General features: G+C 43.4%; 1 protein-coding gene across 1 annotated transcript in view; it reads left to right on the forward strand.

Annotated features, from left to right (window-relative positions):
* Positions 1-1,030: 1,030 nt before the first annotated feature.
* Positions 1,031-24,996, forward strand: part of LOC126470408 (pancreatic triacylglycerol lipase-like) — a 472,913-nt gene continuing 448,947 nt past the window's right edge. The window contains exon 1 of the mRNA XM_050098258.1: positions 1,031-1,074. The gene's annotated coding sequence lies outside the window, so the exon portion shown is untranslated. The remainder of the gene's footprint in view (positions 1,075-24,996) is intronic.

Raw genomic sequence — 24,996 nt, forward strand, 5'->3', positions numbered from 1 at the left:
TTGACCTATGACCTTGCGATCAAACGTTTTCGGTTCCCATTGGAGAGGCACGTCCTTTCATTTACCAATCGCACGGTTTTCCGGTGCGGTCGCAAAACACAGACACTAAACTTATTACAGTGAACAGAGACGTCAAAGAACGAACGGACAGATCATAACTTTGCGAAAAGAAAGAAATTAAACTTTTCACTCGAGGGAAGGCTTGAACCAAGGACCTCTCGTACCGCAGCTGCTCACGCTAACCACGGGTCCACGGCGCTCCTCAGCTCAGATTAACCTTAATGTTGCCTACCTTGCGCACGGACAACTCAGTTTGTATATTTTGCTTATTTTTTCATAGTTCCACACAACTTCTTCCTGTTTTCTCGATTGATCTGTGTTCAGTTTTTCAAGGCCTATCCAGTGTGCCAACTTATATCTAAATCTGAGGGGGGTGCGATGGGGAGGTTCCCTTGTCAGAACAATTTGAACCATTTTTGAAACCGCAATTTATCAGGTCGCGGAAGAAACTGACAGTGTAATTCTTCGCAGTCAATGAGGAATGGTTTTTATACACTTTCCCATTACGATATCTTTTTTTCTTTGACAAGCTGCAGCGTGTCTTACTGACGAAGAGGCCAGCATTACACGCAAGTGACGTCCAATTGCACAACGTTGACGAAAGACCACATAATGCACGGTGGGCAGAAGAAACTTTGGCTGCTGCAGTAAACAATAAACATTCATACAGTCCCAACCGAGCGCCATCGGAAAACTTATGTTTGAAGCACTAGAGACTATCCGTGTGCGAAACAGATTCGATCAAATGGTGAGATCCACACAGAGGGTTTATTTGGCACACGCTCGGGAACGCTGCTCCAGCGTGTCGTCAGCGAGGGCACTCGCTCCTAGCAGTGGAATGTAAGCGATGCAGACCTCCCTCCAGCTAGCGGCCAGGTTGGCGCCGGCTGCCGCGCGCGGCGCTGCCAGCGCGGGACGCAGCTGCTAGCCGCAACAGGTGCGTCGCGGCACCAGTCGACTATCGGCTGCGAGCGAATCCGAGTGCGCTAACGCCGACGCTGATCAGTCGCCAAGGTAATGTCGCCTGCGCTTTCACCAGCTAGCCAAATCAATATTTGTAAATATGACTGCCCTGTACACCAACGGCTGTCTTAGCAGCGTTGCTCAGAGGTAGATTAATTTTGCAATCAGTTCCATTGTCGCAGAAAGCATCGTTTTCATACTTCGATTTTAATACATCGTTACCGAACTCTGTGTTCGTTCATCTGTTTCTGGTCGTTGTTAAGTGATTGTTGTTCACAGTATAATGACTTCAAAGGAACATCAGTAGAACTTCTCTTTTTTTCCAATTTCGGAAAATGCTTCGTTATTGTACAATTATCCAGAGACATAAAAGATGCATCTGTACACACACACACACACACACACACACACACACACACACACACACACACACACCAAAAGACAGAGTAAGAGAAAAGAACTAATTGTTAAAGTAATTTCTTAAAATAATTCCACAGTTCTATTGCGTCATAACCGCATTTATAGAGAATATACAGTGCTGCTGCTGTGGGCAAATAAGATGACTGCACCACCACGAATAACGACAAAACGTTCTTATTGCTACCACCGTGGACGTGGCGGTGTATTCGCTGTCAGCGGGTCGCATCGAACTGCGGTTTCAAAACCAGCGCCTTCTTCCCACACGTGACGTAGGTAGCCACTCAGAGGCAAGCAGCTGAGCAATACACGAGCGACATCTTGCCGATCGTCAGCTGATGATAGTATCTGTAGCAGACGACACGAGAACTCGTTACATATGACTTCGATGTGTTCTGAAACTCCTGGAAGTACGAAATGCCAACTCTTTTCTCTGTTCTCATTCGAATAAGCCAAGTGAAAATATGTGACTTCATAGTTGCTACCTGTAAAAGTATAATTAGATGTTTGTTTTTGTAATGCAATATGTGTTTTTCGGTTGAAATGTTTCATAACCTGGCGAAGCTGCTATGTTATTTAGCAGTGACGGAAGCACTGTGACGTGCTGTGTTTTGGAGGGAAAAGTGATATAATTTGCGTACTGAGGACAAATGAGAAACTGAAATTAATGTGTAACCGTCTAGAGTACCAATTATTCTCACAGAAGGATTCCATAAGAAATGAAAAAAGTAATTCCCTGCTCACACTGTACCTGAAGCTGTTCTTCACTGCTTCGTTGTTTTTTTTCCATGCACATAATTCGCTTGGTCTGGCTTTGTTGCACAGTTAGCATTCTTCTGTGTCCATTCGTATCACATTTGAAGGCGGTTAGTCAGTCTCCGGCTGTAGGAATGTAAGTTTACAAACTGCCGGATGCGTTCACATCAATCCGAAATTTCAGTCCATACATAAGGTATACGTTAATAATTTCAAAATGTGTGCCATGTTAGTGACATTTCTGTAGTCAAATTCTGAATCAGTGCTTTGAATTGTATTCCAGAAGGTGGTGGTAAGAGGACGATGAAAAACTTTTGTACACACCCTATTATGAAGAGTTTTGTGAAATACAATTTTAACTGTTTCTTTAATTCTTCGTAATTGTTGATACTTGCCATTTGTACTCGTTACATGGACGAATAATGAGAGTTGCTGAAATACAGAGTTAGGAACTTTAATTTAGACAAAATTCGTAGCACACGTTAAAATAAATTATCTCCGAAAGCATTCAGAAAATGGGTCAGGTTCAAAGTGTGCTCTTTGTTGTCTGTCTGAACCTTCGTGGCAGCAGCGTCAGCAAAAGAAAGTCTGCATATACATAGACGCATACGATAAAAATATTGTCACATGACTCCCAGCTTGTGTGCAATTATTTCGATTTGACGCTGTTTCGGAGACTTGCTAGTCAATTTCGCTACTTATCTTAGTAACTTGTACTTCGGCAGCTAGCAAGGTTAACAAGTAGACTATAGAGGTAACCTCTTTATTTTAATTAGGAATTAACAACCTTTTTAATATATGCGATTAGCGATTCAGTATTTCCACTTAAAACTATGCAGGGTAGCAATATAAAATTCTCTATGAGAAATGCCACTTGAAGATACGTCGAGAGTATTATTCCGTGACTTAAAGGACAATGAAAGGTTGTACTGAGGCGTCAGACAACAGTGCATTAGCCATTGCCATGAAGATTTGAGATGACTTTCACAGTTTCATGCGATCAGTGTCAGTTATGATGCAAAGCTCATTGTTCTGTGAGTGGTAGCTCTATAATGACGTATTACTCGGCCAACGTCATCTTTCTTGGACAACGCCAAACTGCTACAAATAAAAAATGTTCGTCTCTCAGTATCTACAGTTTTTCTACAAGGGTTCGTAGATTGTTTCAGTCTAAAACTGAAAATAATAAGATCAGATATGACTATATTTTAACCCCGAACATGACCGCACTCGATTATAAAGTCAAATACCTTTTCACTTAACCACCAGTCCATGTTTTGCTACAGCGTGTTAAAGCATTTCATAGATATCCATTTTCAGTAATGATGTGAATAAAGTCAGACCAAACAAAAGAATGACTTTTGTTTGGCAACAATATCGTTCGATTACATGCACCCATTACTTGGGAGCTTCAGATCATCTCATGTGAGGCAGAGCAGCCTCTGATTTCAGAACCTATCCATAGTACGGCTCGGAGGCAGATTGGGTACGTGTCAGATTACAAAACAAAAGGTTTGAATTTCGATCTTAATTTAATAATAAGAGTCTTTTAGTTATTTATCGCTGCCTGCGTCACTTATGCTGCGCAGTAAAACATCGCTACCTAATGGTCGCTAGAACCTGATTTACATTTCACTTAGCGGTGGAGACCGGAAACCTAACAATGCGACTTCTGGCGGGGCCACACTGGCGCATCTGAATGGTTTAAACTTTACGGAAATGCGTTCGTACGTGTTAGACAAACTAACTGTAAATGCAAACTGGCTGTTGAATTAGTGGATTATTAACACGTACTGTTTCACTTAGTAGATTACGTCTTTTGATGCAGGGGTATATGAACAGCTGATTTTCAGACGAGCTTTGGTAACAATATAAAGCAATCACTGTCGACAAGTTTGTAATATGTAAATTAAACTACAGTGCCAATTAAAAAATGGTTCAAATGGCTCTGAGCACTATGGGACTGTCCGCAGCTCGTGGTCGTGCGGTAGCGTTCTCGCTTCCCGCGCCCGGGTTCCCGGGTTCGATTCCCGGCGGGGTCAGGGATTTTCTCTGCCTCGTGATGACTGGGTGTTGTGTGATGTCCTTAGGTTAGTTAGGTTTAAGTAGTTCTAAGTTCTAGGGGACTGATGACCATAGATGTTAAGTCCCATAGTGCTCAGAGCCATTTGATTTTAGCCAACTATGGGACTTAACATATGAGTTCACCAGTCCCCTAGAACTTTAGAACTACATAAACCTAACTAATCGAAGGACATCACACACGTCCATGCCCGAGGCAGGATTCGAACCTGCGACCGTAGCGGTCGCGCGGTTCCAGACTGAAGCCCCTAGAACCGCTCCGCCACACCGGCCGAAGATAGAAAAACAAGCTGCCGATGTCCCGAAAGCAGATGATGGTAGAACTGGCAATGGAATAAAATAGCCGGCCAGTGTGGCCGAGCGGTTCTAGGCGCTTCAGTCTGGAACCGCGCGACCGCTACGGTCGCAGGTTCGAACCCTGCCTCGGGCATGGATGTGTGTGATGTCCTTAGGTTGGTTATGTTCAAATAGTTCTAAGTTCTAGGGGACTGATGACCTCAGATGTTAAGTCCCATAGTGCTCAGAGCCATTTGAACCATTTGAATTAAATATGTTGTTGCCTCGGAGAAGGTGTGCTTTTCCAAGAATAGAAATTTGTTTCTGTGTTCTCAGGGTAACTGCCATCTAAAGCAGAAGTCCCCCCTCAGGCTGTTAAGCAACTACCATGAAAAAATCTGGGCGCAGATTGTTCATTGTGAAATCTATATTCTCTGGGCCGAGTACGCTACTTGCAACTCCACGAAGTGCATTAGTTCGACGTGAATTGGAAGTCAGCAGACCAGAGTCACCTGACAAATATCCCATTTTACGATAGTAAATCTACGGTACACTTTGTTTTTGAGGCCATTTGTTACATCTGTGAATTTTACGTCGGAATTATTAGAGAGCATTTTATCTGCTATCACCAATAAAACTCTAACACTTCGTTAACGCGGTTAGGTATTTGGTTCCCTGGCACTACATAAACATATATAATCCGCAAGACACTTTACAGTGTGTGGAGAAGAGAATTTCGTGTACCTGCACCGTTTAGCTTCCTCGCCTACTCCAGTCATGACCTTCGGTGACACAACGTATGAACTCGAATGTCTCTGATTTTTCTGTCATTGTCAATTCTCGATATGCTCGTGGGATAATGTAATATGTTGCTTGACTCTCCTTAGAATACACGCCTCGCAATGCACATTCCTCTTGCAGTGTATACCAGTGGAATTGGAGGACCAGTTTCATGATGCTCGTGCGTTTACTAAATGATTCCATGACTAAACCCACGGTTCTTCTTTTGATATTCTCTATTTTCCTTATTAATGAAATCTATTACGGTCTCTAAACTGAAGAGCAACACTGAAGAATCTGTCGAATAACAGTTTTCCAAACTGTGTTCCTCACAGATGAATTACATTTCCTGAAGGTTCATCCACTCCATCTCAGTCTATAAGATTCCTTTCCTACAACTATTTCTATGTGATCGTTCCACTCTGAATCTCTTCTAACGCATACTTACTATATATTTTACGGGTGTGCCTATTTCAAGTGATGGAACGCCAGTCGACGCCAATAGTATAATTGGCCGCCTGGAACGTCAGTCGACGCTAGTAGTGTAATCGGCCGCGTGTTTACGCACAATTTGTTACAAATATTTACAGTGAGGGCCAACTGTCAGTCCTTTCACCAAGGTTCGATCCTCTTCAAATCTTCCTTTCCGGAACAGTTTTCTAGCGTTGTTACATCGCTCTATGCACAATCAGCCTCACACCACACTTTCCCACCAGAGTCTTGTGTAATCTCGCCGCTGCCCTACCATTAGATTTATCAATGATATGATCTGTATGTACACTTTTTGTTTGCTATCCTGGCGAAATGAGATTTCGACATTGGCCAGCGGGGTCAACGGTTCTGATGACGCCAAGGGCTTGAGCTGAAACGTCGCCACCAGTAAACACATCCAATCAATGTTCCAGCATAGCACACTGAATTACGCAAATCCGTCACTAAGCCGCCACAACGCCACACAGTGTGACTGGACCGTTTGATTGGGCAGTCGGCTGAAAGGCTTCCTTCCTCATCAGCTGCCTCTAGATGTTTACTTGTTTTCTTCAGCAGTATCGGTTCCGACTGTCCCAGTTTCGCCCCCGCATCAACCATACCATCGTCTTGACCCACATCATTTCAACAGGAACTGTTTCATGTATTCTATTTCTAATATTTACCAAAATTTCAAAACTTAAGAGACATGCACACAAACTACAGTTGAATGCAACTAGAAGAAATGAAGTAATCTTTCAAACAAACAATTCCTATTTTTTTCCATCCTTGAGGCATCTGCCTTTAGCCAAATAATTACGTGAAATTAGCAGGAAAGGCTACTGGAGCCCAGAGGCATGTGACGTGAGCATCGTAGAGGCGAAACTACTCTTATTCCAGATGTGAAGAAACGATCGAATTTGTGGTAATGACTGTGGGACCAAACAGCTGAGGTCATCGGTCCCTAGGCTTACAAACTACTTAATCTAACTTAAACTTACGCTAAGGACAACACATACACACCAAATGCCCGAGGGAGTACTCGAACCTCCGACGGGGGGAGCCGCGCGAACCGTGGCAAGGCGCCTGAGACCGCACGGCTACCCCGCGCAGCTCAGAAGCGATCGCCATCAGTTATTTCACAGGTTGACATTTCCACCTTATAGACGTACGAGATATCTGAATAAGAAGCATGTTAAGAATACTAACAACTACCGAGCGAGGTGGCGCAGTGGTTAGACACTGGATTCTCATTCGGGAGGACGACGGTTCAATCCCGCGTCCGGCCATCCTGATTTAGGTTTTCCGTGATTTCCCTAAATCACTCCAGGTAAACGCCGGGATGGTTCCTCTGAAAGGGCACGGCCGACTTCCTTCCCCATCCTTCCCTAATCCGATGAGACCGATGACCTCGCTGTCTGGTCTGCTTCCCCAAAACAACCAACTAACAACTCCGTAGAATAAAGGGGATTCAAAATTGGTTATGGCGAATGAGGCTGCCATAGGAAGCGAAGGAAAAAGAGCGGAATCGTCAAAGACTATGATCTCTGAGAAAGGAACGCCAGGAAATATGGGTCCTTGAAACAGTGAAATCTATTCCCCAAATCAACTTTAAAATGTACAGTTGCATAAAATCAATACCTCCAATTGGAAGTCATTATTAGAACGTAGACTTAACAATATTAAAATTTAGTTTTTTTCAGAATTTTTCATTTATATGAAATGAAAATGCTCATCAAGAAGCGTTAATGAATATAAGTTCACAATTTGGAGTGATATAGACTTTTTTTGTTTTAAGCTCGGCAAGACTTCTCTGCCGCTAGCGACTTTGCCTGTTACCTCAATCTTTTCACCTCCAGTAAGTACACTACTGCACAAAACTTAAGCACGAAAGTAACTATCGCATTATGTGTCACTGCTAAGAAACGAAACTCGATGAAACTTAACCACACACAGAAAGCAGAAAGGACTGCTACAGTATAGCACAGGAAGGAGCTACATGAAATTATCAGTGAGAAGAAGAGAAATGACACTTTTATTCACAGACAATAAATACACAGAAGTCACTGCGATTTAAGATGGTACCCACGACACAGGGGCGTGGTTCGTAACATGTTCGTGATCACCACGGACGGCACTGCATGCTCTGCAACGAGCTCCCATGCTGGCCACAAGGTTGATACGGAGTTCTCGTGGTAGGGCGTTCCATTTCCTACACCAGTGCGCTTGACAACTGCTGGATGGTCGCTGGTGCATGTGAACGTGCTGCAATAACTCTCCCTAACGCATCCCACACTTGCGCGATTGGATTTAACGAGGGAACGGGCAGGCTAGTCCATTCGCCGAATATCCTCTCCTTCCAAGAGCACCTCCACCTGCGCAGTTCGTTGCGGTCGCGCATTGTAACCCATAAGAATGAAGTTAGAGCCGAATGCATCTGTGAAGTATGAGTAAGGAGTACAGCGTCCCAATAACGTTTACTGGTGAGCGCACCGTGTTCAATGATTTGGAGGTCTGTACGCCCATGCAACAATATGCCTCCCCACACCAGAACACCTGGATCCCCGAAACAATCATCTACGACAGTTTTACTGGCTGCATTACATGTTCACACAATCGCCATCTGAGAGTACGTAAACCCCGCCTTTTGTAAGGTTCATTGGACGATCATAAATCGCGGTGACTTCAGTGTAATTACTGTCTTTGAATAAAAGTGTCATTTCTGTTTGTCTCATTGCGGATTTCTTTCAGTTACCTTCTGTGCAGTACTTTACTTTAGCAGTTAGTTCTTTCTGTGTTTCATCGAGCTATGTTACTTGGCAGTGAGACATTATGCGAAAGTTGCTTTCGTTCTTTAAGTCTCGCACACCAGTGCAGACGGTAACAAGAAATTTACATATACGAGAACGGACGTGGAACATTGCCAGTAACTCTCACTACCTCTCGAACAAATATCACAGTTTCCCTCGCTTCTGTGACTCGTACGGCTGGGATTTGCACGGTTAGCAAGTTAAGTAACAGTAGGTCGACAACGACTCAGGATTTAACTTTATAAAGATAAAAATTATTTGTGATACTGTAGTTGAACTTCGGTCCAGAGTAAACTCTTGTAATACAGGAACCAATCTCATAAATTTACTGTGCGCTGAAAGTACATGTAAAGAATTGCACAACTAAGTCCTTCTACAGACTTATGTAACCAATGCTATTGATGCGCTATTACTGCATGATATGGAGTGTCACACAATTTATCATTTGATTCCGGTTAATGCAACGTTACGTGTAGAAATTAAACTCTCTGGCCATGTACTTCAAATTCTCGCTCTACATATCATGTGGCGTGACCGAGAGAACAATTTGAGACGAAGAACCAACTTCAAAAACCTCAACCAATGTCTCTACAGTGTTTCCCAAACATTGGCTTGAGCACTTAACTCTCCTGATCCAAACCGACTGGTTTCATTTATCTGAGGGCGTTTGCCTAGTGTGGTTTATCGAAATCCTAATCGATTCAGTTGGGAGAATACGTGGGCCGCGTGAACATGTTCGCACTAGCATCGAGCGAAGGCGTCAGGGGCCAGAAGTGCCCCAGTGCTGCAGCACGAAACCTTCATCACTTTCTATGGTTTTGTTTGTTTCCTGTCACCATTACCTTGAATTATAATGCCTACTTTGTAAATGGTTTTTGCGTTCTTCCGACCACAATCGGTAATTTTTACTTCCTGTTTTGTTTTCTTTCCATTACATGAAACATTTCTTCAAAACTGCCGTTACGTATTGACCTTAAATGATTTCCGGAATGTCGAGGGCCGAAAATTCCGGTAAGTGCTCCTCGGGTGGTGTTGGTCTCAATATTTTAGACGCTACGAACACGCAGCTTCGTTACAGTACCTCGTAGTTTTACAGCGTTATTTGGTAACACACCGAATATTAGCTGACAAGAAATGGAGACAATTAACTGCTACATTCGACGTTTTCTTACTAACTAAATTGTCACAGAGCCTCTCGCCAAACCTTTGCCATCAGCCACATAGCTTCTCTTAAAAGTTACGGTAGTCCACATCTGACCGAAAGAGGTGTCGCAGACGTTGAGGCACTGGAGTTTCTTAGTGAGGAAGAGCTTTCACATCCCTGCCTGGCCATCCAGATTGAGATTTTTCTATGGTTTCACTAAATCACTCAGTGCTGGTATGGTGCCCGTCGTCAATGGGACGTTAAGTCGTAATCATTATTTAACGCTTGAACCAACCCTCACCTTTTTTTTCAGTAAACGTGACATTCGCTTCTGACAACGTTTTGTGTATGTGTAAAAATTCAAACTGTACTCTGGTTCTCATTCCTCGTAAACTGTATGATCCGCTGTAGCAAATTGCTTGGTTTTGTTCCGAATGAGCCGGCCGCGGTGGTCTAGCGGTTCTAGGCGCTCAGTCCGGAACCGCGCGACTGCTACGGTCGCAGGTTCGACTCCTGCCTCGGGTATGGATGTTTGTGCTGTCCTTAGGTTAGTTAGGTTTAAGTAGTTCTAAGTTCTAGGGGACTGATGACCACAGATGTTAAGTCCCATAGTGCTCAGAGCCATTTGAACCATTTTTTTTTTTCCGAATTAGAAGGCAATCAATGACACACAAATTGAAATGCCCAGAAAGATACCTTTTTCTTGAAGCCAACCTTCGGACTGGGGAAATCTCTTCTTCTGACCGCCAGTTATATGAACCATCCAGGATTCACAAAGTACCTGTTAAGTTGTCCCTTCGTGGACCAGAATTACAAGTAATGCCAGTTCCCAGGAAGACATGTTTACTAAGACCGGCTGTATCACCACCAGCTCCGTTCGCGGCGGTATAAATTAGCTTGTCATGTACTTGTAGTGATTCGCTCTCGCAGGTGACGTCTCTGTGACTGGGAAAAACCACAGAAGGCCTCAGTCATGAGCGTCAGCTGTCACTGCGTACCACGATGAAAGAGAGCGCAGCAGTTCAGAGTACGTGACACGACAGTTAATATTTATTTGGTCCCGACAGTGCTAAAGAAGCAACCTAACGATCTCTTGTACTTCGTGTAACTTGAGCATTCACACCTCTGTAGCTTAGTAAAACCTGCTTGTCGTTTAGTCATTTGTTTAAAAAAAATGGCTCTGAGCACTATGGGACTTAACTGCTGAGGTCATCAGTCCCCTAGAACTTAGAACTACTTAAACCTAACTAACCTAAGGACATCACAAACATCCATGCCCGAGGCGGTCGCGCGGTTCCAGACTGTAGCTCCTAGAACCGCTCGACCACTCCGATTTGTTTCAATAAATGTAAAATTTCTTCATTGCACTGAAGATTTCTCTTAGCAGTGACGTCTCAAGGATAACAGACAATATTCTTTCAGATATTGTATAGCCATTGCCTCGTTTATGCTATTTGGATAGCGGAACACTGTGAGGGCTACCGATTGATGTCAGCTAAAGGAGATTAAAGTTGCCACATGTGTCTGTGTGAATGTTCGCTGGTTTTTCTCTCTCGCTACAGGTACTCTCGTTATAAGCACGTAAGGATGATCCCAAGAATATTTGATTAACTAATAGGAGGGTATGCTCTTTACTGCTTCTTCGTAAACCGAGAACGTGACAGCAGCGTTAGTGCCCCACATATTACGACCTCGATTTGTGATTGGGTAACTATATCCACCCCTCCTAATCAAATCTCATCACATATTCGACCAAAAACTGAAAAAACTGAGATACAAATGTTAGTTGATTATCGAAATATATGGTTGATATGGAGGATACGGAGTTGGAAGTTACGGAATTGGAAGTTATGTTCACCTGCTTCAATGTTGCCCCTTGCAAGATGGGCTCCACGTTGTCACCAGTCACGAAAATTTCATTATCATTGGCCAAAGTAGAGTGCTCATCACATCCTCCAGTGTACAGTACCCTTCACGAACAAGCGATTTACTAAATTTCAAGTAAGCAGTAGCGCATCTCTTAAACATCGCAGTTCCCTTCCTCAGACGAGAAGATGTGTGTTTTGCGATCTCTTGAGCATGTAATCATAGTACGCGTACACAGCGGTTACTTTTAACGTCTAACATCCATGGTTGACTTCGAGCAGTTCGTATCGTTCAAATGCGTACAACGTCTGCCAGATTACAAAATAAACATCCCCCGGGAAAATTGGCGGCTAGCCTGAGGGAGTTTCTACGCTGGTTCCCACAGCCGTTTTGCATAATGTCGGGCTTACTTCATTTTCGCATCAGGATCAGACCACATTAACAGTAAGGTGTGGAACCACATGGAACAAAAATTACACAATTCACGGACTTTTGGTATGCACAACACATGTCCCTTTATCTTGTCAATATCTGCAACCGTTTTTCCTCAGTTGTCATTTCAGTGTTGTTTACATTGTAGAGAAGAATAGCTACTCCTCACCTTCTGTAACTAAATTTTATTTTTGTTTCAAAACCTAGAATGTTACACCTCTTTTGTTATCTTCAATAGTTTTTATAAATCAAATATTTTTGTGTGTCCATTGGCTGATCTGATAGCATTTCTGGACTCCTGAACTCAGATTTCCCGATGTACGCGAGGGATCACGTTAACCGCTTTGGCTATCCGTCCACCACTCACGAGCACACCCAAACTTCCATATGTCGTCGTCGTCGTTCCTGAGTGACAACCTGTACCCGTACACGCCGCAATATCGTATCGCACCAATAAATAGTTAATTTGATAACAGATGGAAGTGTAGAGGATAAAGGACATGTAGAGAGATCGGGATTTGACCACAGTAAACAGTTTCAAGTGGATGCAGGCTGCAGATGCTATGTAGGGATAAAGAGACTTCCACTGGATGGACTACATTGGGGAATTGCATCAAACCCATTTCTGGACTGCATGTGTTGTTATTTTCTGACTGCATAACTCCGCATTACTGGAGCCTTCATCCGTTTGAACGTGCTTGCTGTTCTCAAGCTTTGATGCCGTCTACAGTTTTATAAGCACGAGGATTCATTGTCGCATCTCCTCGTGCCATCAGTTCTCAATGTTATTGAGTCTTTATGGTCTAGTTTGGAGGTAAGGGTTATCGTTTTCCACCTCCATCATCGCTACCTGATCTTGCCACTGTTTTGCAGAAAGAATAGTGTAAGAATCGCTTGAAAACCTTACAGTATCTGTATTTGTTCCGAGACGACTGGAAACTGTTTTTAAAGCAAACGGTTTTCCTACACCGTACTGGGCATGGTAATGCGTGTATGTGGTGTTTCCATGTTTTTGTCCACCCTGTGTAACTGCTCATGCAGAACTGACCAGCAAGAGCTATGTGTATGTCTTCAGCAGCTCCAATTCTGCACATAGGAACTGGATCGTCTTCCACTCATCACAAGAGTCACTCCTGCATATCTAGCGTGGGTTGTGTGCGAGGCCTTCCGTAATTCCTTGCCCTCCTTGCGAATAATCTCGTGTTTGCAAGTCGCAGTAAGAAAAAGCTAATTTTTTTTTTTTCAGTTGGAATGCGGCAGATGTCGTTAGATATACATGACACATCCCTGTCTATAATTCAGTTGACTAAACCGTAGCAGAATACTTTGCGACTTCCGCGTGGAATAATACGAATCCGTTTCATTGTTTACATTGTCCACACTCCGCGGAATCACCAACCTTGTTCTGACGCCATCTGGAATTTCTGATATTGGGGGACAGATGTCTGACAGTAGCAGCACAGTCGTAGGACTAAGTACTGACAACCTAGCTAGGGTGGCAGCAATGTAGTGTTTGTTCCCAAGAAACAATGAGGGGAGGTAGTAATAGCGTACACTCCAATATTCTCACAAGAGGAGCGCTGTCACATGCCACACATCTACACGGCAGCGTCCTGTCAATATTTCTCGCACTCTTTGACAACATTTATTCACAGGACAGCGTGTATGAATCCACGTTCCATCTGAATAAACTACTAGCTGTTTTAATTCTGCTGCTTCATCTTCTCCTAAAAATTTAATTTTTTGCAATTGTGTCATCTCTTTCGCGTTCGTGACGGCTCATTTATTCTGTCACCTTTTAAAACCGAATCCCATAGACAAAATAATTTTTATCAGAGTTTCTTTGCTAGCTTTGATGTCGAGTTCTGAGCGACATTCTGTGAAGTTTTCTCAGATTTGGTGTTTCTTTGTACTGGTAATGATGTCTCAGAAGTTTATGCCTAAATATACATCAATCCAAAACGTCAATGGGATATTTATTGTGCCTACTTCGCTTCTTTTCTTTGGGATAGATAATTTCCTGTGTGCCTCCTGCCATAATTTGCACGCCACAGACGTACTCAACTTTAACACTTTGCTTGCACGTTTCCTCACCTCTCCTTCAACGCTGTCATTTCCTTCTCGTCGACAGTGCATTTAATGATGTACGAGCAAGCCATTGTGGCTGATCGCGAAGACATAGCTGCGATCACCTGCCATGCTTGTGCTGCAAGGTAACAACATGCACTACTTTGAAGTCGAACATGACTGTACCTAGTCATATGACCAAGGTGTTTCCCGCTGCAGCTAGGTCTATGATTTGTTTTGGCGAATCGTCGACAGTGCATTTAATGATGTACGAGCAAGCCATTGTGGCTGATCGCGAAGACATAGCTGCGATCACCTGCCATGCTTGTGCTGCAAGGTAACAACATGCACTACTTTGAAGTCGAACATGACTGTACATAGTCATATGACCAAGGTGTTTCCCGCTGCAGCTGGGTCTATGATTTGTTTTGGCGAATAATATAGAGACAAACACGACAACAAAGAAAAGAAAAATTAACATTAACAGGAAGTCGACCAACAGAGATTACGGACAGTCCTCAACATCTATAGCTACGTCTACGTTTACATCTGCACTCTGAAAGAAGCTGTGTGGTGTATGGCAGATGATACTCTAGTGTACTTCTGCCACTTCAACTCCTTCCTAATCAAGTCGCGAATGCTGCGCTGAGGGAGGATTGTTAGCAGACCTCTGTGTGAGCTCTGATCTTTCAAAATCTATCTACATGTTTTTTTCACGAGATATACGGTACGTAGGAGGAAGCAAAATACTAATTGGTTCTGGTAGAAGCGGAGGTTCTTGGAATTTTAGAAATAAATCACACCGTGATGCTCAATGTCACTCTTGTAACGTCTGCCATTGGTATTTGGATTATCATTTCCGTGACGCTTTCGAATCTGTGTTGAAACGCGCTGCAAGTAAAATGACCCATATCTCAACAAGTATTAGTTTCCAAACATATGCTTGCAGGAATTTTTCTCTAGGCTTGGTCAAGGCCCCACAATCCGGTAACTGGTCTACTGCGGACAGCGGACAATTTAAACTGCGCCTCGGCGTACTCTGTCATAGTAAACTTGGGCGCCTTTCATTATAACGCACCTTCCCTTGAGTTATTTCACAAACATAATGTCTCATGTAACTATGTAACTACAAGATAACAATTTAATTTTTGAAGAAAGGCAACTAGTCACTGTTTACCCTTTTTTTACGTACTGCATGAAATCTGCCATAACTACTTGTTCACCAGCTTATTACGTTAGTATGAGCACGAATTGTAACATTTCGCTCTTTAGTGTTCCAAATTTTTGAAGTGAGATGTATTTAGCATCACATGACTCTTCCGGCATCTGGTGGACTTCATTATTATCCTTTCGTGCCATATGCTGTATGCTGGTGAATCCTGATACCGAACCGTGTGGTGTTCTCAGCAACATCTGAGCTATTTTACAACACCACAAAATGAAACGTTTCCAGTCCCATGTTTACGAGTACTGTCGAAAATACCTGCTACAGTTAAAAAAGTAAACTCACTGATGTATTACTTCTGAAAATGTAAGCGCTATTACTGAAAGTCCTTAACATAGAACATCTAAACATATCTACGTACCTTTGAAAGGTAATTTGGTTCCTTTCCCAAATTTATTTGTACAGGTGAACGCATCACAACTCTTCACCATTTTTCTTCACGTATAGTGGAGTGTGTAAACAGTACAAATGACAAATGATTCAAATGGCTCTGAGCACTATGGGACTTAACTTCTGAGGTCATCAGTCCCCTAGAACTTAGAACTACTTAAACCTAACTAACCTAAGGACATCACACACATCCATGCCCGAGGCAGGATTCGAACCTGCGACCGTAGAGGTCGAGCGGTTCCAGACTGTAGCGCCTAGAACCACTCGGCCACACCGACCGGTTAAACAGTACAGTTACGGCTAACAAATACTGTATGTGTTCATCAGTAAATATATAATGTTCGAGCTGTATCCTTAACAAGCCACATTGCACTTCAGCTTACGCGACTCTCACAATGCCATCCAGCTAAAGGTTCAAAATATCATCCGCCTGCAGTGGCTTTGTGGATTCTGCTTACTGTTACAAGATCTTTGGGTTTGACCGGTAATATCTCGTGTGAGAATGCGAGAGGCTTCTTTTAACCAACATGTATAGACCAAACGAGTCTTTTAATAGAAAAGCAGGTGTATTTCAGTGATTGGTTGCTCGCCAGACCAGATCAGCATTCGACGCTTTCCAATAGTTTGGTACCATTGGCGTGTGCCGTTACATCACGGTAGCGTGTGTAGCGCTGGCGTGACGCAGCGCATGCCGGCGAGAACCGGCCGTGGCACCTTGGCCGTGGCCGCAGCGCCCGGCGCCCGGGACAGGGAAACCTAGTCCCGCAGCACCGCTAACCCAATCCTTTCTCCCCTTCAAACCGGACCCCATCTTCCGAACACAAGACATGTTGGCGCACGTGTCGGCGTACAATGCCGCTCTCTCAGTGACTCGTTTCTCTTCGTGGGATTATACTCGCGCATTAGCTTTGATAGAATCAAGTCTGCACTATCCTCGTAAGTGGCCTGCGCTCTGTTGACAGTGCAGTTAGAAGATAGTTTTGTTTTGAAAAGTGGACACTCGTTGTTAAAGTGGCAGCGTTATGTTGAAGTAACGCTTCAACGAGAGCCTGTGGCACGTGATTTCTTATGGCTATTGAGACGCAGCCTCTTCAAGGGTATATCTTCATTGTCTTCTCACGAGCTATACGTACTAGCGGAGGCAGAAGAACCTCATTTGGTGTGGTTGGAGCAATTACATTAACTTTAACTCCTTCTTCTTCCCAGCGTTGTTCCGTAGTCACGAGTTTCGCTTTGTGGGTCAGCATTCGCCACTTGTTTTGATCAGCTGCTTGTTTTGGAGGTACGTTTCCAATACGTATATCTTATCTAAATTGTGTGTATCTGTCCACCGTCTTCTTTTTTTGCGTCCTCCTCGTCGTCTTCGTCTATCCACTTTGAGCTTTTAGAAAGCAGTATCACTCTGCCTGGTGTTATTTTCTGTACCCGTCTACACCACGGAGGGCGTTCACTCAGTGACAGGCTCAACGCTGACCAGCTGCTTGATAGTGCTGTTTCTTAAGCTTTTTGTCAAAGTCATTCCAGTATCCGCAGCAGCATCCACATTTCCGTGCCATGGAGGCATCGCGCAGCGGTTTTCGGCGTTGGCCAACATCTGTGCCATACACGGCAGCAGTTCGTACCATCGTCCTATACACTTGGACTTTAAATTGAAATGAAATTTCTCCGTCTCTTAGAAGTCGTAGTGCTTTACACCATTTACGACAACCATGATGCTTGGTTATGACACGTACGCTATATTTGTGCCATCATACGGCATTCTAAATAGCACGACATATTCTAATTCCTCTAGTAACCGAGCGAGGTGGCGCAGTGGTTAGCACAGTGGACTCGCATTCGGGAGGACGACGTTTCAAACCCACGTCTGGCCATTCTTATTTAGGTTTTCCGTGTTTTCCCTAAATAGCTTCAGGCAAATGCCGGGATGGTTCCTTTGAAAGAGCACGGCCGATTTCCTTCTCTAACCCGATGAGACCTATGACCTCGCTGTTTGGTCTCCTCCTCCCTCAAATCAACCAACCAACCATCCTCTAGTACAGAGGTTCCCAAACTTTTGTTTGTCACGCCCCCCTTCTGCCGAAAAAAAAATCTTCCGTGCGCCCCGCCCCCCCCCCCCCTAAAAATATAGAGATTTTTATTAATTATCAAGAAACTATTGAAAAATTTGTGATGGTGACGTCATGTAACATGGTGGGCTGTTAATGTATCGAGTCGCAATTATTACGTCATCAGTCTAGTCTAGTGATTATAAGCCACTCCTAAAGCAAAGAGAGTCCTTGGTAAACAAGGAAAAATGGTTGCGACCTTTGCAGATTAGTGTATGCGGGCCATTATCACGGTGTTCACGAACATCACTGATTTGTACGCCTATAGCGCTCCCCATTGTCATCTCGCATAGGTTGGCATTTATGTCAACGACGACAGTTACCGAACAGCGACAAAGACCCAGTTCCCAGAACCAGAAAAAAATAAAAAATAAGTTTTACGAAATAATTTTGCAGACTACACAGAACTTTAAAAAATATGAATAAAACAACTTCCTTACCTTGATTACATTCCCTTTCTGCACACCATTTCTTCACCAGTATACGTGGGGGACTGATGACCTTCGCTGTTTAGTCCCCCTTAAACATCCCAACAACCACCACCACCAACAGTATACGATTTTAGGACTACTCTTCGCTTGCCATATCTAGGATAAACTTTCGCTGTGTCTTCATCCAGAAGAAATACTAACACCTAACATCAGAATCCATAAGGATCACACGCAGTATTTATATTTAAATCAGATTCACTATGTTTATTTTATATTGTTTCTTCGAAATAGTTTTTTGTAATTTTACAGTATTACCTACATGTAAGGATAGTTAGGAGGAAAATAACAAGTTCTCTTATAATGTGACGTATTTATTATAAAAATATTATTTCCACACACATATGGCAAGAAACAGACAAATAAATCAATATGAAGGATGAGCTTGCATATTTTTTACAAGATTTTGAATTCTTGGCTGAATAGTAGAAACTGCGCAACGTAAATCATTGACAATACTGAGTTTGCTTCTAAGCTTATTTTTAATCGCCACTACCGCTGAAAATGCTCTTTCGCACAAATAAGTGCTTGAAAATGGTAAATACAGTTTCAGTGCTTGTTCTGCTGTGCTGGGATACACCGTTAGATATTTCACCCAAAATAAAGGCTTATCCATCTTCTCAAAGTCATACTTCGCTGCAGAATCATTTTTAATTTCTAAAACTTCCTCTTGTAGTCTGTCTGGCAACACATCCACGTCAACGTGAAATGGATCCGTCGCTAACCTATAATAAATTTTATCATCACGACTGTTAGGGAAGTATCATGGTTCATATGGCTCTGAGAACTATGGGACTTAACATCTGAGGTCATCAGTCCCCTATAACTTAGAACTACTTAAACCTAACTAACCTAAGGACTCACACACATCCATGCCCGAGGCAGGATTCGAACCTGCGACCGTAGCGGTCGCGCGGTTCCAGACTGAAGCGCCTAGAACCGCTCGGCCACAACGGCCGGCAGGAAAGTATCGTTCGAATTCATCAATGAGGTGCTGCAAATGGTTCGATATTTTACTCTTAGTATCAGTATCCTTAAAATCGTTTTGAAATCATCTGGGAAAGCAGGAATAATTGCAGGCTAAAATTTTACGTTTCCATAGTTGCAACTTATAAGTAAACGCTTTGATGGCATCCCAATGAAAAATTATGTTTGACTCTCCACCTTGTTATTTCAAATTCAATGTGTTTAAAGATTCGAAAATATCTGACACATAAGCCAATGCAACATGAACACTGGGCTTTCTAAATTCCATATACAATTCAGTTTGTTTGTTATTTTCCAAAAACTGCATCACTTTGTCTCGAAGTTCAAATAATCTTCCTAGTATATTTCCTTTTGAGAGCCAGCGTACTTCTGTATGAAATAAGTGTTTTATACTCTACTCTCAAGTCTTCACAAAGAGCCGTAAATAACCTGGAATTTAATGCACTCTTTCTTAACATATTCATGATTTTGATGCACAGTTTCAAGACATAATTGAGTTCCTTTGGAAGTGTCTTAGCTGCCAATGCTTGACGGTGTATTACACAGTGGACAGGAGTAACACTAGAGTTTTTTTCTCTGACCATCTGCACGAATCCTGAGCGACATCCAAGCATTGATGGGGCGCCGTCTGTGCATACGCTTATCAGTTTCTGCCATGGTAACTCATTTTTACAAAAGAATTCAGAGACAGCTGCCATTATATGAATTGCTTTTGAAGTTGACTTTAACTCTGTAGAAAACAGCAACTCTTCTTTAATTGTTTAATTTCCTATATAGCGAACGAAAGCTAGCAGTTGGCAACAATTCGCAACATGGGTACTCTCGTCTAACTGTATTGCGAAAAGCTGCGATTGTTTGACGACCGTAACTAATTGATTTTGTATGTCTTCGGCCATATCATAAATCCGACGTTTCACAGTATTGTCAGAAAGCGGTATTTGTGAAAGTTTTTGTTTACTTTATGACCAAAGAACAATATCAGCAGCTTTCAACAAACAGGGTTTGACTAGTGTCTCTCCGATAATATGACTTCTCTTGGTCCTTGAAATAAGTAGCAATAACTCAACGAGGCTTCCAGTACCTTTTCTGATGTCTGAGCGAAGGATCCAGCAGTGTCCAACTTCATTCGTTTCAAATTATCACATTTTGCAGCAAAAAATTCCTTCAGCTTCTCTTTCAATGCACCATGCTTTGCCCACAAATGGCGTTCCAGACGAGGTGGTCTCATGGAATCATTGCTCAATACCTCATGGCAAATAACACTTTGCGGCTGATCAACACCATTTTTTTGTATAGAAGAAAAACCGTATTCGATATAATCATAATTATATTTACGTTTTTTCACGACACTCATGGTGAAGTAAAAAGAAAACGAAGTTAACAGTATAATTTCGTACTAACACTGATTTTACTGAGGCACAACTGTGAAAGATTTCAGCAAAATCCAATACATCGGATGTGTCAACAACTGCAAGCAACCAACTGAAATAAAGGAAAGCTACTGTCGTCTGTCGGCACCTCAGATGACTGCCTGTGAGGAGTGGGGCGAAGAACGGGGAAGCCCAGCCGCAGCGCAGGTAGTCAGTGCACTGTCTGTCTGCGACCTGTTGGCCGAGCAGGGCTCTTGCTGGTCAGAAACGGGCTTTTCCCGGATTAGGGCGGAAACAGCCTACAGGCACCCTAAGAATTTGCTACCTGTAGTGCGGTGCTGTTCTGAGCAGAGCAGCCAGGGGTTTTATGCGAAAATCGTTTTCGTGCCCCCTATCTTTTGTTACTTATAAATGAAACGTTATAAGTTTTGAGATAACATCAATGAATTGGTTGTCAGTTTTCACAGTAATTAAGTACGGTCATGGATACTCCTCATACATCGCTTGAAACTGAGCACAGTGCCAAGCAGTTATCCCTGTACTCGTGCCAAAAGACGACATTGTCGCAACAAAGAAAATACACTAATTTCAAACGAAATTATGCCATATTTCAAAATGGCAGAAAAAAATTAACTGTTTTGTGAGATAAGTAATCTGAATGAAAGAGCAGTTGTAAAAAAAAAAAATAGCCTCACTAATGGACTTCATTGTCTACCTAGCTGGGTTATGTTTGATTGTTAGCAGCCACGACAATACAGCGTGAAGTACTCTGCTCCGAACGAACACTTGTATTAGTTACGCATTCACGTCGTGCACATTTTTCTGGTGACGAAGGGCATAACCCTGGCGTCCAAATTACGAACCCGCCAGTTCATTTGAAGCGTATACAGTCTTAGTCACTGTAATCGCATCACATGGGGATCCGCGGGTTGGCAGGGTAATAAAATTGCATTTTTGCAGTTACGCAGTATAAGTGATTATTACACTAATGAACATAGCCTACTACGGCTAAAAGTTATAACATGATTACGTTCAGTTCATGTGTAAAAATGTACGGAATAGTTAATACCGGACTTTTCTGTTTTCCAATTGTCAGAAGTAAGTTGTTTACAAATCTGATATATTAGAATAAACGCATATCGCCTTCGTAATTTTGAGAGTTTCTGTGTGTTACATTCTAAACGTGATCTTCAAAAGCTGTATGTTCTAGCATAGGTTATTGAGATAGGATTGCGGGAAGTGGGACGCCAAACGATTGCATTTAGCACCATAATCTATCATTAGTACCTGCACATTCATTTTTATTAAAATATCTATATTAAAAAGAAATATTAGGTTTATACTGCTAACTCCACCCGCTCCCCCCTTGCTACATCATCACGCCCTCCCCCCCCCCGGGGGGGGGGGGGCGCCCCCCAGTTTGGGAACCCATGCTCTAGTATGATGCCACTTAATGTAATGGAATCTGAGGTCTGCGTTATTTCCAAGTATTTGGTCTTGTGGGCGTTTATACAAAGCGATATTGTTGGATTCGATGATGAGGGTTTTAGTTGATGTAGGTTTTTCGTTATGGCAGCAAGTGTGACATCATCAGGATACACCAGAATCAATGGGACTTCCTTCTGCAGGTGTACCGAGCGAGATGCCACAGTTAATTTCCTTTCCTCATCCCTCTCCAACCTCAGCATGTTAGAGCCGAATCTCCATTTCTTCCTTCTGTAGATCTTTTGTGATGGTGTCCACAATAACAAAAAATGTTTCAAATGGCTCTGAGCACTATGGGACTTAACTTCTGAGGTCATCAGTCCCCTATAACTTAGAACTACTTAAACCTAACTAACCTAAGGACAACACACACATCCATGCCCGAGGCAGGATTCGAACCTGCGACCGTAGCGGTCACGCGGTTCCAGACTGAAGCACCTAGAACCTCATGGCCACACCGGCCGGCCCACGACAACAATAAACTGCAAAGGTGATAGGGCAAATCCCTTATGTGCGTCCACAGTCACGAGGACGCTTTCCGATAGTCACTTCCTGCTAGTTATTTCACTCGGCAATTACTCTTTTCGTAACATTTTCACACTGTCTCTAGAACACGACGATCGCGGAGGGCATACTATGTCAGTCAGTGGAACACACGATCGAGGGCCTTTTCAAATCGCAGAAAGCCGATTGCAGAGGATTCTCTTTCTCCCTGTGTTTTCTGTTAGCTATTGAACTGAAAACAGCTAGTACCACATCCTTTGATAAAGACAGACTGATGAACTTGAAGTTAAAGCTTCTTAGGTTTTGGTACCGTATCATTTTTTCCAGACACTTCGGCTCCATTGTTTTGACCTTCATGCTAGAGCTTTCTACTGGAGACCGGCAACACACTGAGTGGATTCTGGGGAAAAAATCACCCTGCACGGGAACACGAGATCTCATCGATAAGGGGCGCGAAAGCCAAAGTGCTTACGTGACACATTGATTAACTCACACCTCAACAATGTGTCGGAGCCGATATTGCATAATAAGTGCAATAATCTTAGCCGAATATAGTGATAGCTATAACAGTCTGCTGGATAGTCCTTATGTTTGAATAAATTCCCTGCGATTCGTGACGAGCAGTGGGCAGGTACGCAGCAAGGTATCTCAATGGTACACTGCTGGCCACCGTAAATGCAACACCAAGAAAGACAAGAGGTAGCACAACAAAATTTATTTTGTAGATAACATGTTGACCAAGTATCAAATGATTACGTTTACAGACGTCTGTGACATGTGGTTCCTGCCAGAATCAGTAGCCAGAGTAGCCGCCATTGTTGGAGATCACCGCTGCCACACGTCTCGGCATTGAGTCAAAGAGACGTTGGATGTGTTCCTGGGGTACAGCAGCGCAAACAGCTTCCACACGTTGCCAAAGATCATCTGGTGTGGCAGCTGGGGATCTAATCTGGGTCACTCGTTGAGCAACCATGGACCACATGTTTTCTATCGGCGAAAGATCCGGAGAGCGAGCCGGCCAGGGAAGCAATTCAATCTGGTTATTGACGAAGAACCTTTGGACAATGCGTGCCACGTGTGGTCGCGCATTATCCTGTTGAAATATGGCTGTGGCCGAGCCCTGAAGGTAAGGAAGGACAACTGGCTCCAGCACCTCGGATATGTAGCGCCGGCTATTTAAAGTACCGGCAATGCGTACTAGAGGCGTGCGAGAGTAATATCCAATACAGCCCCATACCATAATACCCGGTGCAAGACCAGTGTGGCGGTGCATAATGCAGCTGTGCAGCATCCTCTCTCCACGGTGTCTCCATACTCGAATCCGACCATCGTGGTGCTGCAGACAGAAGCGTGCCTCGTCAGTAAAGACAACATCATTCCATTCTGCCGTCCACATCCGCCTGTCATCACACCATTGGCGACGGAGACGTCTGTGGTTCTGCGTCAATGGTAGACGAAGCAATGGACGTCTTGCGGACAGTCCACTCTGCTGTAAACGGCGTCGAATGGTACGCGCAGACACTGGATGATGCGTTACAGACGCAATGTGTTGTGCTATGGTTCGGGAAGTCACTGAGCGATCCGTCACTGCCATGCGCACAATTTGCCTATCAGCACGTGCAGTGGTGCACCGAGGTGAATGCGATCGACCACGTCGGTCCGTCGTACCCTCCTGCATCCAACGGTCACATATCCGCATTACAGTTGTTTGGTTTCGTCCAACACGACTAGCGATTTCTCTGTATGATAATCCACAATCTCGGTAAGCCACTATCCTTCCTCTGTCGAACTCGGATACTTGATCAAACGATGTTCGCTGTTGTCTACGAGGCATAACTGATCGTCTTGTGAAATAACCACAAGGTAAACATACGTGCCGAACGTACACTCGTCGAAATCGCCAAGCCTTAAATGGCGCTATGAGGTGGCGCCACAGGCACGCGTGATGTGCGTCTGCGCTGAAATTCTAATCAGTTGCATATCTCATCGCTGCAAACCCATGGTGTAAATTTAACTTGACTGGGATGCTTCCTTCAGGGTGTTGCATTTATGGTGGCCAGCAGTGTATTTTGTCAACCACGGGACTGCTTTCTTCTGGAGTTCTTGAATTGCCAGATTTCTGTAAGCTCGTCATTAGGTTCTGGTGCCTTTGTGTTTTCGTTAAAGGTCACTGAAATCTATTTAATGATAATGCATACAACACTTTTGTGGGTTCATTGTAGGCGGATCATCAAATGGACAAGGATGAGGAAAGGATCTGTCAGTGAATTCGCTGAAGGAGCCATTCTGCCCGCAGTAATCAGATCTCAGGAAAATCCTAC

This window comes from Schistocerca serialis, chromosome 3 (assembly GCF_023864345.2).
Source record: "Schistocerca serialis cubense isolate TAMUIC-IGC-003099 chromosome 3, iqSchSeri2.2, whole genome shotgun sequence".
NCBI classification, from domain to species: domain Eukaryota; kingdom Metazoa; phylum Arthropoda; class Insecta; order Orthoptera; family Acrididae; genus Schistocerca; species Schistocerca serialis.